The sequence below is a fragment of the Schistocerca serialis genome, chromosome 2 (assembly GCF_023864345.2).
Source record: "Schistocerca serialis cubense isolate TAMUIC-IGC-003099 chromosome 2, iqSchSeri2.2, whole genome shotgun sequence".
NCBI classification, from domain to species: domain Eukaryota; kingdom Metazoa; phylum Arthropoda; class Insecta; order Orthoptera; family Acrididae; genus Schistocerca; species Schistocerca serialis.
Window position 1 is genome coordinate 488,311,291 of NC_064639.1, and position 16,812 is coordinate 488,328,102.

Consider the following 16,812-nt stretch of genomic DNA (forward strand, 5'->3'; position numbering starts at 1 on the left):
ATCAGCATTTCGCGGCCCTGTCAGCAACTGTATAAATATTAATTTTAATTTTAATAATCAACAGTCTCAGTTGCACCGTTTACCTAGAATTCTAGGTAAACGGTGCAACTGAGGCTGTTTATTAGTAAAGTTAAAATTAATATTCGGACAGCTATTAGTACACATTAATATTGGGTGTCTTCACCCTTCCCCTTTACGTCCGCTTGAGTACTGGGGTCACTTTCAGTGATTTGTCTACATGTCTGTGGCGAAATGGCAACCCATTCTTCCTCATGAGCAGAAACCCGAGAAGGTGCTGATGTTCCACGTTCGGTTCTAGAGCGAAGTGGAGACGGTAATTCATCCCAAAGGCATTCCACTGGGTTCAGGTCGGTACTCTTGGCAGGCTAGTCCATTTCAAGCACGTTATTGACCACAAACTATTGCCTTACAGACGGTGCTTTCAGACAGGGCGGCTTGTCACGATGACAGACAATCACGTCTCCGAACTGTTCCTCTACTGCAAGCAGTACGCAATGTTGTAAAATGGATTCGTGTGTCTCCACATGCAGTTTTTTAAATTTTTTTTTAAGTTTTATAAGGGGACCACGAAAAACACCTCCAAGCCATAACACCACGCCCTTCGTTATTGGCACTCTACATGATGACAGGTAATGTTCTCCATGCATTCGCCAAACCCAGACCCATCCATCGGACTCCCACAGCATATAGCGTGGTTTATCACTCCAAATCATTCGCTTCCAGTTGTTCACGGTCCAGCGGCGTCGACCTTCACAGCACCTAAAAGTCATTTAGGACTCTGTACAGGAATGTGTGGTTTACAGGAAGCTGCTCCACCACTGTACCCCATTTTCTTGAAATTCCTGTCCACAGTTACTGTACTAGCTGGACTGCACTTTCAAACTCTCAAATATTCTTCCGAAATATTTACGAACACATTCTGCAATGCTCGGCGGTCCCTCTCCGTCACTGCATGAGGTCTGGCTGGTGTTGGTTTAGCCGTACTTGTTCCTTCGTGTTTGAAGTCTCTGGGCTTCCCTAACAGACCAATTCTGCTGTTACTACTTCTGTTCAAAGGATACAATACATTGTCTTCTTTTATACGCGCAGGTGTAGCTCTTGTGATATCTAGTGGTCAATTCCGCGTCACATATGGTTTTGATCTGACAGTGTGTTTACACGAGCTGGAAACTGACAAGTAAACGACGGTCAGGATGTGAACCAAGACCAACAACAATAGTTAGTTCGCAAAAAACTGTCAAGAAAATGATTGTTTCTTTTGTTACCATAGACGTTTCACGACCATCTTCTATGGGATCGAAGAACACTTAATACTGAAAGATACACAACAGTTCGTTTGCTACATAGATGAAATCTGGAAAAACAACTGAAGACGTCACATCATTCGTCATCGTGACAACGCCAATTCACGTGAGAAGCAATTTATTTGACGGACAAAAATATCGAATTAATGTCTCACCGCCCGTGATAATCTGATTTATCGCCCAACGTGTTTTTTGTTCCTCCTCTGAAACACAAAACACGTGTGGAAATTGATTTTCAGCATTTCAAGGCAGTCGCTGAATCCTTACGACATAATATTTGTGAAGTAACAACAGAGTGGGGCAAAACGTTTTGGTTCTAACGCATGCAGAAGGGCATATATTTTAGAGTGGAATATTTTGAGACTTTTTTTTTTTAACTGTGTTTGTAGCAACTTATCGTCATACCTTCAACGCCTTCAGGACGATGCTACTGGCTGTTGCATCTCATGGTACCCCGCCGCTTGCTACGTCACGTAACCTCACCACCCGCCTTCTTACGTGTACAAATTCTAGTAAAGGAGCAATGTGCTTTAGCAGCATCTATGACTGGACGAGTTGAGGGTAAGCAAGTTAGTCACAGTATGAGACAGCTAACACCATGTGAGTATCCAAAACTTTAACTTTGTTAATGTTGACTAGTTTAATATACAAGATACATAGTCAAAAATGGCAAGACATGTCAGCAACTTGCAGAACTCTGTTCTGTTGTGGCGCTCCTTGCAAACAGTTAACAGCGGCAAGGCGGATCCGAGCAGACTGCATTATCGCTTGTGTAAGGGGACTTTTTTTACCTAACATTACTGAGATCGGGGATCGGTATAAGCGCCATGATGTAAACGCACTGTGAGTAGACAGATGATCTTTCTGTAATGACAGTTACGATTTCACATACCGAACAGCGGCGTTGCCTGTCTGTATGAAGTTCTGTTGACGTACCTGAAACAGAAGAAAACGGAACTGTTACTGAATGATTTATTAATTGCTTGTTGTGGAGGGTATTTAAAAAGCGTTTTCTATTCGTACAGGAAGTGATGTTGGTTAAAACTAGAAAGAAAGTTCATATAACTATGTGCTCGGAAACCAATACCTATAGAGATGTGCGGTGTGTTGCTTATTATGTGTAATCTATAGTATTCGGTGCTGTCAACATAGTAAATTACCACAATACGCACGTGTGGGCAGATGCAGCTCCTCAAGCAGTCATGGAGGCGAGGCATCGCGATAGGTTCAGTATCAGTATGCGAGAAGGAAAATAAATCCACTTCTGTACAGCTACACTATTGATGACAAACAGCTGGAGACAGCGTCTGCCGTAAAATATCTAGGCGTAACTATCCAGTGCGACCTTAAGTGGAAAGACCATATAAAACAGATAGTGGGAAAAGCAGACACCAGACTCACATTCATCCGAAGAAACTTCAGGAAATGTAACTCATCCACGAAAGAAGTAGATTATAAGGCGCTTGTTCACCCGATTGTTGAGTGTTGTTCATTTATCTGGGATATCAGGTACGACTGACAGAGGATACAGAGAAGATTCAACGACGAACGGCGCGTTTCGTCACGGGATCGTTTAGCTGGCGAGAGAGCGTTACGGAGATGCTAAACAAGCTCCACTGGCAGACGTTACAAGAGAGGCGTTGTGCATCACGGAGAGAGTTGTTATCGAAATTTCGGGAGAGCACTTTTCAGGAGGAGTCGCGCAACTTATTACTTCCCCCCACATACATCTCGCGTATTGACCACGAGCAGAAAATTCGAGAAATTAGAGCCAATGCAGCTGCTTACCGACAATCATTCTTCCCACGCACTATTCGCGAGTGGAAAAGGGTTGGAGGGATGAGCTAGTGGTACCGAAAGTACCCTTCGCCACACACGATTAGGTGGCTTGCGGAGTATGATGTGGATGTAGATGAATTGTCGACGACAGACTCATGGGGCCATACGCTTTACCAAACATATTAACAGGTGCTGTGTATAACCGCTTTCTGTGCGATGAATTACCGGCTCTGTTTAATAATGTTACCCTTGTAAAAAGAGAACGACTTTGGTTTATGCACGACGGAATACCATTCCTTTTCCACAGACCGTGCGACTGTAACTCGATGTAACGTTTCATGGATGATGGAGGTCCAGTACTACGACCTACCCGTTCACCGGACCTGAATCTGTTGGATTTCTGGCTAAGGAGACATTTCAAGACATTGGTATGTATGCAACCAACTAGCAATGTGCAGACGTTACAAGAACGTGAGAGCTATGCATGTCCTACAGTCCGAATGGAGTAACATGTGTTGTATATTTCGATAGTAACATTTTTTCTGCTTTCTGTTGATGGCTTGGATCCGAAACCGTAGGAATAAATGTATGAAATTCAATACAGCAAAGTTGTCACGCACTTCTTGAAATGTACAGATGCTGTTTATTGCCGCTACAAGAAATGTTTGAAAGTCTAAATTCGACCAACTGCGTCAGTGGACGTGATCTGTGATGGCAAATGTCATGTTTCTTAAAGTTTCTGACGTGTATTCTCGAAATAATTCTTTGATTTCTCTTTAACTGTTCGATCATTTCAAGGGAATCTTTTATACACTGCGTTGAAACACGAATTTTGTTTAATGTCGGTAAAGTGACTTTTCTCGTATGGAAACACAATGTGAATGCAATCGTATGGCGTAAAGTCAGCTCAGACGCGAAATAATCTGCATTACAAAACTGAACTGTAAATTCATCAAACCACAATTACAGTTCTCAGAATTATTTGGAATTATGTTCAGCTCACATTTAAATGCATCTTTCAGAACCACACTACAATTTATGGATGTCCATCTTACTGTGTAGAATTATAGTTATCAACATATGCACTATTCCTAATACTTTCTCTACACAAAAATTGTCTCTCTCTGGCTCTTCGTCTTTCAGTCCGACCCAGTAATGTTCTTTGACGCACAGCCTAAAACATATACAGTTTCCTTATAACAAGGGATGCTGTAGCTACTCAAAATGAAGACACTGAAAATTAAGAACACACTAAATTTTTGTTCGTGCGACAAACGAAGACAGAGTTAGTTCTGCTAAATTTTAGACTTCGTTACTACGATATGTTGATTTTCACTGCTGACATCATACATTGTCGCATTGTAGCTGCCTGGCATGCATGTTTTACTGCAAATGAAAGACGCAAATGAACCATATGAACATGAAAGCCCCTAGAATGAGATTTAACGAAATAATGTTACTTTCGTGTTTCATTTCTACCATAGCACCTGATGAGTGCGCAAGGCAGATGTTGGTAGCTCTTCAATTTTCGGGTTAGGGTATTGCAGATTTTAGTGCTTGATGGAGAATGTAACATCAGTGTTGTTTAGCTGCGGGAGTGTTTAATACATTCTGTTCCAAATTTTTTCATGCTAGGGAAACGATTCGAGGTGCTTTATTTTCATTATTTTGTTAGATTTTGTGCGAGAGAGTAGTTTGATGGCCACTGCTTTGTTCGAACTTGCGCCATCGCCGACTGTCCATATAGCATTACGGACTTTTGTTACATTCGTGTTTCACTAACTCATTTACTGAATGGAGAATAATGGTCTTTGTCTGTTGGAACCCGACGTGTTCAACATCTCACAGCTGCTAAGTTACATTACGTTACATCTTGCGGTGCATAAAAGCTTGCACTGAAAGAATATATATTCATATCGAGAATTATAGTCTGGTAGCCATTTTTCTGATTTTCTGCAAAATGTTGGCAGTCATGTGTCTCTGATATGGCAACACACACTGCCAATTACGTTTCTTTTCTAGTTGCCTCAGTAGTAGTAGTATAGAGTAGAATAAACCGTTGTCCGTTGTATTCATTGCATTAGTGCAAGCATGGATTGCATGAATTTACTTACTAGTAGAGAATCTTCATATCTTTGATCCGAGGCTGAATTCAGTCTCAGCCAACCATGTATCCAAACAATTCCACCATCACAATAATTAATTATAATCATGGGTTTGTGTTCACGCTATGAATATTGTTTTGTGAATTTATTTCGAAGAGTTTTTGGTGGCGAGCCTTTGTCTTCAGTTGAGTCAATTGTCGGCATGTCCAATACGATAAAATCTAGTGCGACTTCTAATACGTTGCCTCCTCTGGAGTACTCGTTTAAATTTGCCAAATCCTAGATTGATTTATTCAATGGACCTTTTCCGTTGTGTCATTAGTCATTCGACAAAACGCACATGTTAACTAGCGAATGTGAAGTACCCGGGAGCACAACTATTCGTCAGTATTTTCTCCAAAATGAAAGCCCTTAAAAATTATTGCTATTGGTTGGTAGAATATAAATTTGGGATAGGATATGGTTAAGATAAATTAGCTTCAGAGTTATCGACAATTTTACCGATATTTTAAGTAACATAGTAATTAAAGCATCGTCTTTTAGATTAAACAAGTTACTTGTATCGAGATTTTGGCCTCTTACTTCGACTGTGATACCTAAGTGTCTCAGAATACTTTTGTAAAGGACGTGTCGAAATATGAGATGATAAGTGTTCTAGTATTAAGCATCATTCGAAACTGTCCTCCACAAAACTTAATAAGAAGTGATTCTGAATTCCAGTACATGTTGAGGATAATACCTGAGATATTTTATAAAGAGGAAACCAAATGGGAAAACCTGACACTCACCATCGGGGCTGATAAAGTAAATGTAAATAAACGGAATATGAGATGAGAGTCATAAGTTATCTTACGTTGTAACCGAAAGTGTTTTGTGTAAGTACCGACTCTGATTTTGTGAAAATTTGGGTTATAGAGAACAAAGAACCTTCCGTAATAAATAAATCTACTAGATTACATCGAGCCCCTGTAATCTATTTGAGCCTGACGAAAGGAGTGGAAAATTCAACAAATTACCTTGCGTATCACAGCTGCAGCACAGCTTCTACTTCATCCCAGTTTTGCTCCGCTGTACCAGCGTCACAAAGTTTCTTGAAAACAGGAACGAATACTTTCGGATCTTTCACTCTCCAGTTCGAACATCATCCACGGTATTCTTCACAAACAGAAAGATCAATTCCAACGCTAAATCTTTGAATAAACACAATGCCCCTTTACTAGAGTCCCAAACAGAGACCCACAGTTACCTCCACTTAACTCGCAGCTGTCGGATTTACTAAGAGAGCACAACGACAGCTGTTCCTACATGAGCAGACTTAGCATTTTACAGTGCAGTCTATCGCCGTAGGTCGTCTGAGCAGTTATAACAGTGGCCTATTTCAGCTGCACAATATGCGACGTTTTTCTGTCTATAAGATCGCCGATGACAGTTGATACCTAGGTGTAAGAATTTTAGTAAATAATTTTTTTACATTTTTTAGGCTGCAGCTACTGTTTCAGCAATTACTGTATTTTTCTAGTGTGATTTGAGCACGCGTGACCCAACGGTCGCAACTGGTTGCTTCTTTTATTTGAGCTCTGTACAGATAAGGAGGGCCAGAAAGTGAGTCATTTCTGTATCTGGTTCACGTCCCTCCACCCTCCCCGCCCCTTTCCTACTCTCGAATGGTTCAAATGGCTCTGAGCACTATGGGACTCAACATCTGAGGTCATCAGTCCCCTGGAACTTAGAACTACCTAAACCTAACTAACCTAAGGACATAACACACATCCATGCCCGAGGCAGAATTCGAACCTGCGACCGCAGCAGCAGTGCGGCTCCGGACCGAAGCGCCTAGAACCGCTCGGCCACAGCGGCCGGCACCTACTCTCGCCCTTGCCACTGTCACATCTAAGCTCACGATTCATTTCATACGCTCTTGTATTATTTTCTAATAAATGCGGTTTATTGGTTTCTGTAATGTGCTATATTCACATCTGGCATTATCTTTACACATAAAATCATCTTACTGCATTAAATATAACGTATTCGTTGAAAAATTCCAAACGTTTCGAAATAGTCAACAATACTTCATTTTAAAAAATCATAAACAACCGACACGTAGTCAACAAACGCAAGTTTAATAGAAACGACAAAGAGAAGTGAAACCAAAGATACATAGAAAACTGTGTACTGTCGACCAAGGTAAGATAATTATGAGAAATTTGAGGGCAATGAATAGTATATAAATAATTGGGATAACATAGGCAAATGGCTCAGTAGAAGTTTTTGCACAATATGAGACGTTGAAGGCAGTTACATCGGGGACAGCCGGCCGGAGTGGCCGTGCGGTTCTAGGCGCTACAGTCTGGAGCCGAACGACCGCTACGGTCGCAGGTTCGAATCCCGCCTCGGACATGGATGTGTGTGATGTCCTTCGGTTAGTTAGGTTTAATTAGTTCTAAGTTCTAGGCTACTGATGACCTCAGAAGTTAAGTCGCATAGTGCTCAGAGCCATTTGAACCATTTTTGAACATCGGGGACAGCGTAGCAAATAAATTCCAGGGTGACTGGCGGCTTCAAACACTATAGCGGGTGGGGGGGGGGGGGGGGAGGTGATGGTCAAGCAAGTGCTGACACCAGGAGTACGGGCACGTGAGGGATACCTCACTCATGCACCCTTCGATAAGGAGTTATTGCCGGCTATGTGAAGTACGTAAAGTTGTCTCTCTCTACGACACTGTCTCACGTTCTACACAAAATGCGGATAATACATTCCCTTTCGTCATTATTTAGCAAATTATTCGGTCTTGGATACCTTAGCTTAGCTGCCGATAACAGTGCCGTTTGTCAGGCACTGATGTGCTACGCCCCTTAGCCTTATTAGTCATGTTAACACACGCATTTTCTACTTTATATATACAATTAATGTTTACAGTAGTTCAGTTTTATAAGATTTCAAACATCCGTATTTTCTTATATATACTTTAGTTCTCAACTCTGTACATTGTAATGCTCTAGACTTACAATCTTCAGAGCAAGTTACCCAACTTTAAGAATGTGTGAAGTCAGTCAGTCGCTGTAACTGAAGAATGCTTTCTTTGTCTACTTCTTGCATCTTACTATTATGTGTCTGGAGTCTGTTCCAAAAGAACAGACACCACCCATTCACGAATCCGTGGCCATATATATACATGATGAGAGAGAAATACAGACGTCAACCATATCACGGCTCTGAAATATCTGAATGGCGACGAATGAAAATTTGTGCAGGACCAGGGCTCGAAGCCTGATTTCCCGGTTTACGCGAGCTTCGCGTTCGATTCGACTATCCGAGCACGCTTCCTCCCCAACACAAATTTCTGCATGATGCCCGCAAGATGTTTGACCTCGGGTACTTCCACACTGAAGATAACGTCAAATGCCCGCAAGGCGTATAAATTACTATTATATGTGTGGTGTAGAGGGTAAGAACGGTAGAGGAACACAGGGATTGGAATATATCCAGCAAATAACTGAGGACGTAAGTTCCAATTGGCACTCTGAGATGAAAAGTTTGGCACAGAAGAGGAATTCGTGCGAAACGTTTCACGTGTGAAACGTGTGACATGTTCGAAAGAAAAGATACCACATATACACTGAAGCTCCAAAGAAACTGGTATAGGTATGCTTATTCAAATACAGATATATATAAACATGCAGAATACGGCTCTGGGGTCGGCAACACCTATATAAGGCAACAACTGTCCGGCGCAGCTTTTAGATCGATTACTACGGTTGTAGGCGCTTCAGTCCGGAACCGAGCTGCTACTACGGTCGCAGGTTCGAATCCTGCCTCGATCATGGATGTGTGCGATGTCCTTCGGTTAGTTAGGTTTAAGTAGTTATAAGTCTAGGGGACTGATGACCTCCGATGTTAAGTCCCATAGTGCTTAGAGCCATTTGAACCATTTTCTTCGGTTACTGCTGCTACAATGGCAGGTTATCAAGATTTAAGTGAGTTTAAACGCGGTGTTATAGTCGGCGCATGGGCGCTGAGACACAGCATCTCCGAGGTAGCGATGAAGTGGGAACTTTCCCGTACGACATTTCACGAGTCTGTCGTGAATATGAGGAATCCGGTAAAACAACAAATCTTCGACATCGCTGCGGCCCGAAAAAGATCCTGTAAGAACGAGACCAACGACGACTGAACAGTATCGTTCAACGTGACAGAAGTGCAATCCTTCCGCAAATTGCTGCAGATTTCAGTGCTGGACAATCAACAAGTGTCAGCATGCGAAACATCCAACGAAACATTTTCGATATGGGCTTTCGGAGCCGAAAGCCCACTCTTGTACACTTGAGTGCACGACACAAAGTTTTACGCCTCTCTTAGGCTCATCAACATCGACAATGGACTGTTGATGAGTGGAAACGTGTTGCCTTGTCCGACGAATCTCGTTTCAGATTTTATCGCGCGGATGGACATGTATGGGTATGGAGACAATCTCATGACTCCATGGACCATGCACGTCAGCAGAGGACTGTTGAAGCTGGTGGAGGCTCTGTAGTGTTGTTGGACGTGTGCAGTCGGAGTGGTATGGAACCCCTGATACGTCTAGATACGAGTGTGACAGGTGACCAGGTGACACGTACGTAAGCATCCAGTCTGATCCCTTGTGCATTCCGACGGGCATGGGCAATTCCATCAGGAAAATGCGACACCCCACACATCCAGAATTGCTAGAGTGGCTCCAGGAACACTCTTCTGAGCTTAAACACTTCCGGTGGCCAGAAAACTGCCAAGACATGAACATTATTGAGCATATCTGGGACGCCATGCAACGTGCTGTTCAGAAGAAATCTCCCCCCTGCCCCCTCCCCCCCCCCCCCCCCCCCCCAACAAAATTTATGGACAACCCTGCAGGAATCATGGTGTCAGTTCCCTCCAGCACTACTTCAGAGGTTAGTCGAGTCCATGCCATGTCGTGTTGCGACACTTCTGCGTGCTCGCGGAGGCCCTAACGATATCAGGCATGTGTATCAGTTTCTTTGGCCCTTCAGTGCATTGGGAGTGGCTCCGAGACACGGAATGTGTACTCGTGCGCAAGTACCTGCCGTTATCGGAAATGCTTGCACTGTGGTTTGCAGATTCTGTCATGAAACCCTCCGGCGATTGCCGTATTCGGTAGTCGTCCATCAGCACTGCCTACTGAGTCTCGCCCTGCTGCCAGCCCCCTTCCCTTCTCCCCTCCCCTCCCCAGCCCACCCGCACACACAGTGACGCATACATACATGTAACATCACGTACTCTTAGCGCACGCGTCGTACGCCGCATAGATAAGCAAGTTCTTAGCTGTGTATAGTTCGAAATACTAATGAGTAAGAGGAACCTCAATGCAGGGAGCTGAACCTGTCTTGAAGTTAATGCTCAACGCAAATTTCTTTAATTTCTGATACTTTGGGCCAATTTATGCTTATCTGGTGCCGTACATGTTGCTCAGGCAAAACCTAAGTAGTACCATTTGCCTCTTGGGAACAATCTCTTGTCTGTGCGTTGCCTGCAGTAATAGTAGCAGTACACTTCCCGTAAAAAATTTACGATTACCCAAGATCAAAACTATATACTTGATTTCACTGTATAGACACATCATGCAAACTAAATAGACCAACAAAATGCTCTCTCTCTCTCTCTCTCTCTCTCTCTCTCTCTCTTTCATTATGTACAATACAATATGGCTTAGATTTTAGCCTCTTCAAAGTAACTATCCTTTGTCTTAAGGACAGCTGCACAACGTCATGGCACTCTGGTGATAATATTCTACTGTGTTTTTTGCAGATATTGTAGTCCAACATGTCTGTAAATTATTCTACGGATTTTATACATTAAATGACGTCAGTTTGCTGTCGCCCGTGTGAAGTTCATCCCGTAAGAGTTCAATGGGATTTAAGTCAGGTGACTGACTTGACCAAAAAGTATTCTTCTGTTCCCCAAATTTCTCCTTTCTGTTGACATACCTCATGTAAACTGTGTGCTCGTGTTATGATGTGTTCCATTCCATACAAGATTTGTCACCCAGATCAAAAGTGTACTGTTACGTTACAAAAATATCTTTTGGTTGCCGTTCTTGATATTATTCGCTGTAGGGGACTTGCTATGATGTGGCACTAGCCACCGTGACATGTCCTCTTGACAATTGACTAGTTCAGCTATCGCAGGGGTGGGTGCTAAAAGAGAGCTCCGATCTATTCACGCTACTAAAATGACAATCACCTTTGCGATAACTTTTCTGCATTATAAGTGTTATCTTTCCACTGTACAGCTTTATTTACGATAGTGGGTGAGACACGTCTCGCTCAACTCGTAGCTCCAAATGGATCACAACGCGTATTCATGTATTGACATGACGACATAATGACAGTTCTCATATGTAATCTTCCATTGTTCTGGCCCTTTGCTCTGTGACATCCAATGCACCGCCAAGCCGAGGAGGCAATGCATAAGCGGCCATTCACAGCAGCTGGAGATGGTCACTCGCCGTGGCGCCTTGTCAATGATCTGAGCTGACATCCTTTACGCCCCGTCTGAACGTAAACTGGTAAGCCAAAACATTACGAACACTGCCCGTCGCGACATTGGATGCCACCCGGTGGCGTTGCGGCCACGTGACGCCGTAATAAAAGTTATTAAACGGAGCAGACACGGACGGAAGATAACCCTAGCGAAGACATGGGCTGCAAATGGGGAAATCAATAGAGATAAGCGACTTTGACAAAGGGCAGATCATTATTACGCAGCCTGTGAAAGAGTATCTCGAAGCTGGTCGAATGTTCCCGTGCTGCTCTCGTATGCATATACGGAAGGTGGTAGGACAGTGAAACTACCACTAGGCGCTAAATGGTTGGGCGTCCACGACTCTTCACGGAACGTGGGGTTCGGAGGCTTGTCTGTTCTGTAAAGTGGGATAGATGGTGATTTGTGGCGTCTCTGCCAAAAGAGCACAATGCTGGTGCTCGCACATGTGTTTCGGAGCACACTTTTTCATTGTACATTCTTGAACATGGAACTCGACAGCAGACCACCCCTACGGGTTCACATGTTGACCTAACGACATCCACAGCTACGATTACAGTGGGCACGGGACCATCGGCATTCGGCCGCCGATCAATCGAAACGTGTCGGCTCTAAGGATGAATCAAGTACTTGCTACGCTAGGTCGATGGTCGTCTCCACAAACACAGTCATCGAAGTGAACGGCGAATCGAAACGTGCAGTGCGCCACGGGCGCAGGCCGCTAGGAGTAGTATTAAGCTATGAGAGACATTTTCCTACGCTTGCGTGAGACCTGTGGTAGTAATCGAAGACACCCTGACAGCTGCGAACCACCTGCATCCCTTCATGCAGGATGTCTTCCCCAAGGGGGTTGTCATCTACCAGCAGTATAATTATCCTTGTCTCTGAGCCAGAACCGTACTATAGTGGTTTGAGGATCGTTATAATGAACTCAATTTGATGTCTCGGTGACTAAATTCGCCTGATGTAAATTCTATGTAACTCATCTGAATCGCTATCGGGTGCCATCATCGCGCACGGAAATCAGCATCCCTTTATTTATGCGTTTTACATGGCCTGTGCGTAGACATCCACTACCACATACCTTCAAAAACCTACCAACGCACTGTCGGGTCTCTGATACGCAGAATCAGTGATGTATTCCTTTCCAAAAACGGACAAAAAAGCTGCACTACTGGCCATTAAAATTGCTACACCATGAAGATGACGCGCTACAGACGCGAAATTTAACCGACAGGATGAAGATGCTGTGATATGCAAATGATTAGCTTTTCAGAGCATTCACACAAGGCTGGCGCTGGTGGCGACACCTACAACGTGCTGACATGAGGAAAGTTTCCAACCGATTTCTCATACACAAACAGCAGTTGACCGGCGTTGCCTGGTGAAACGTTGTTGTAATGCCTCGTGTAAGGAGGAGAAATGCGTACCATGACGTTTCCGACTTTGATAAAGGTCGGATTGTAGCCTATAGCGATTGCGGTTTATCGTATCGTGACATTGCTGCTCGCGTTGGTAGAGATCTAATGACCGTTAGCAGCATGTGGAATCGGTGGGTTCAGGAGGGTAATATGGAACGCCGTACTGGAGCCCAACAGCCTCGTATCACAAGCAGTCGAGATGAGAGGCATCTTATCGCATGGCTCTAACGGATCGTGCAGCCACGTCTCGATCCCTGAGCCAGCAGATGGGGACGTTTGCAAGACAAACACCATCTGCACGAACAGTTCGACGACTTTTGCAGCAGCATGGATTATCAGCTCGGAGACCATGGCTGCGGTTACCCTTGACGCTGCATCACAGACAAGAGCGCCTGCTATGGTGTACTCAACGACGAACCTGGGTGCACGAATGGCAAAACGTCATTTTTTCGGATGAATCCAGGTTCTGTTTACAGCATCATGATAGTCGCATCCGTGTTTGGCGACATCGCTGTGAACGCACACTGGAAGCGTGTATTCGTCATCGCCACACTGGCGTATCACCCGGCGTGATGGTATAGGGTGCCATTGGTTACACGTCTCGGTCACCTCTTGGTCGCAGTGACGGCACTTTGAACAGTGGACGTTACATTTCAGATGTGTTACGACCCGTGGCTCTACCCTTCTTTCGCTCCCTGAGAAACCCTACATATTAGCATGATAATGCACGACCGCATGTTGTAGGTCCTGTACGGGCCTTTCTGGATACAGAAAATGTTCGACTGCTGCCCAGGCCAGCACATTCTCCAGATCTCTCACCAATTGAAAACGTCTGGTCAATGGTGGCGGAGCAACTGGCTCGTCACAATACGCCAGTCAGTACTCTTGATGAACTGTGGTATCGTGTTGAAGCTGCATGGGCAGCTGTACCTGTACACGCCATCCAAGCTCTGTTTGACTCAATGCCCAGGCGTATCAAGGCCGTTATTATGGCCAGAGGCGGTTGTTCTGGGTACTGATTTCTCAGGATCTATGCACCCAAATTGCGTGAAAATGTAATCACATATCAGTTCTAGTATATTTGTCCAATGAATACCCGTTTATCATCTGCATTTCTTCTTGGTGCAGCAATTTTAATGGCCAGTAGTGTATTAAGCAGATGGTCATGATTTCATTTAGTATGTTGAACCAGAGCGTGAACAGAGGGATGTTTCACAGTGGAAAACTACTAATACAATGTATCGGTTCCCACGAACATCTTTCGTCTAACTGAGATGTAGAAGTGGAATCTATTGTTCTGCAGAATCGTCATGTTATACCACAATACCCTCTGCGCAATTTAGAAACTTATCCGTGATCAGTGTCCCTATGCAGTACAAACCCCAACCAATAATTCTCCGCCAGGTGGAACTGCATAATTGATGAGTATCCTACGACATCTTTGACATTCCATTAATTCCCACTAGATCAGCGGCTTTATCACCCGCAACACGCCGCCACACCATGGACGACCTTCCTCCATAATTCACCTTCGGCATCATACATTGACCCTTCATACGTTTTCCACGCAGAGTGCGAGTAAGCACGCGACGATGGATTTCATATACTTCAAACTTAGAGTCATGCGTGAGTAACACCTTGCTCCATTGCTGCACGCTCTACGTAGCTGTGCCCATTGCAATCTTATAGCCTTATTTTGTTTGCGTGATAAGGATTTTTTGGCCGATGTGCACCCCCGTACGCCTGTTTTAACAACAAATCCGTAATTGTGGTAGGTGATCGAAAACTCTTGATCCGTAGTACAATACAGGAAGGTTTCCGAATATTACCTTCGACTTACACAAAACAGATTCTGGGCATTTGGTTTCCTTTAGCCAAACTTGTGTACACATCTGCTACAACATGGTTTCGGTGACACTCTTTGCAACGAAATTATTTTCTTCTGGTCCTCTTAGTTGAACAGTGTGGGCTGAGCTTAAGAACAATGTTCCTACACAGGAGATATTCGGTTTTCAAAACGTTCGCGACACACGGGCGTAAAACGTTCTCTTTAGATATAGAACAGATCCACATAAGTAGTGTAGGACTCTCCGAAAACTATTACGCGCGTTTTTCATCAATCGCATGGAAGTTTCATTGCTATCTTCTGTTGAGTGATTTTAGTTGTTTTCTATTCCGCGCAAGTGACACACACACACACACACACACACACATACACACGAAAGACTTGCACTTAGCTGTTGAGCTCATCGCCATCATCGCATCATCGTCAAATGCTGCAAGATTTCTTCTAGGTGCAGTTGACGTGAAAATCTTATGCAAGGCGCTTTTAGACAGGTATTTGACAACGAAATACGCACTCTTAACAGAATTTTGTCACACGCGTCGTACGCCTGGTACTCACCACAGCGTTCCTCTGTGTAGTGGAATGCAAATTGTGGAAACAAAGCTGTGTCGACGTGTGACGTAACAACCGCTAATATAGCTACGATTTCGCTGATATAAAATGTAGTTGCTCCCTTAACAGGAATGTCGCTCGCCATGAAGCAGTTTGCTTGAATTTTCATGATGAAGAGATGATTCATTATTGGAATGCGACATATGCCAGAAGAGATTGTGGCGTCTAGTTCAACATCATCAAATTGTTCCCAAATGCGTTTGAGTAACTCTTAAACTTTTTATGTATTGTGGCACTGAGTGAATGCGGAAGTCACACACAGCTGGTCCACGTATCGAAATCAGACACCAGGTTCGGTGGCCCTACTGGGGGACTCCGTGAGCAGGATCGTACAAACATACTGTCGGTTGACTGTCGTACAGACTCCCGCATGGAGGACTCAGAAACAGGCATCCATGGGCAGGTTCAGATGGAATCCCAATTAAGGAATCCCAGCGCAGAGTCCCAAGTAATTGGAAAAAAGCGCAGGTGACTCCTGCATATAAGAAAGGTGAAAGACCGGACGCGCATAATTACACACTAATATCCTAAACTTGGGTTTTCTGCAGCGTTCTTGAACATATTCTGAGTACGAATATAATAAATTTCCTTGAGACAGGGAAGCTTCTGTCGGCGGATCAGCACGGTTTTAGAAGGCATCTCACATGATATCCTGCGAACTATGATGAAGAGTATTAGGCAGATTCCATATTCTTAGATTTCCGAAAAACATTTGACGTGGTGCCCCACTGCAGGCTGTTAACGAAGGTCCGAGCATACGGTATACCAGGTGTAGAAATATGAAACCGGAATTTCGATATAGATGGTGCTAGCCGTCAGTGTAGGACCAGTGAGACCGCGTCTGCAGCGGCATCTGCTTCCTGCAACGGTTGACGACGAATATCAGCACACTTAACCCAAGTTCCATATATCGGTATCTGTTTCAAACCTGGAAGCATGCCGACTTTTGCGCCTACGAAATACGATTTGCGGACAGCATTGGTTTTTTGTTATCATTTGAAGAGCACTGCTGCAGAGGCGATCGTGCTCTTGCGAAACACAGTGTTTCGAGTAGTTCAAAAAATTTAAAAGTGGTGATTTTGACGTGAGAACCGACGAGCGCGGGAGACCACCGATGAAGTTCTAAGACAGCGAATTGCACGCCTTATTGGATGAAGATGGTACTCAAACTCAACAGGAACTCGCGAAA

The 16,812-nt window shown here is 44.0% G+C and overlaps 1 protein-coding gene across 1 annotated transcript in view; it reads right to left on the minus strand.

The window, feature by feature from the left end:
- Nucleotides 1–16,812, minus strand: part of LOC126456113 (uncharacterized) — a 605,540-nt gene that overhangs the window by 219,158 nt on the left and 369,570 nt on the right. The window lies entirely within an intron of this gene.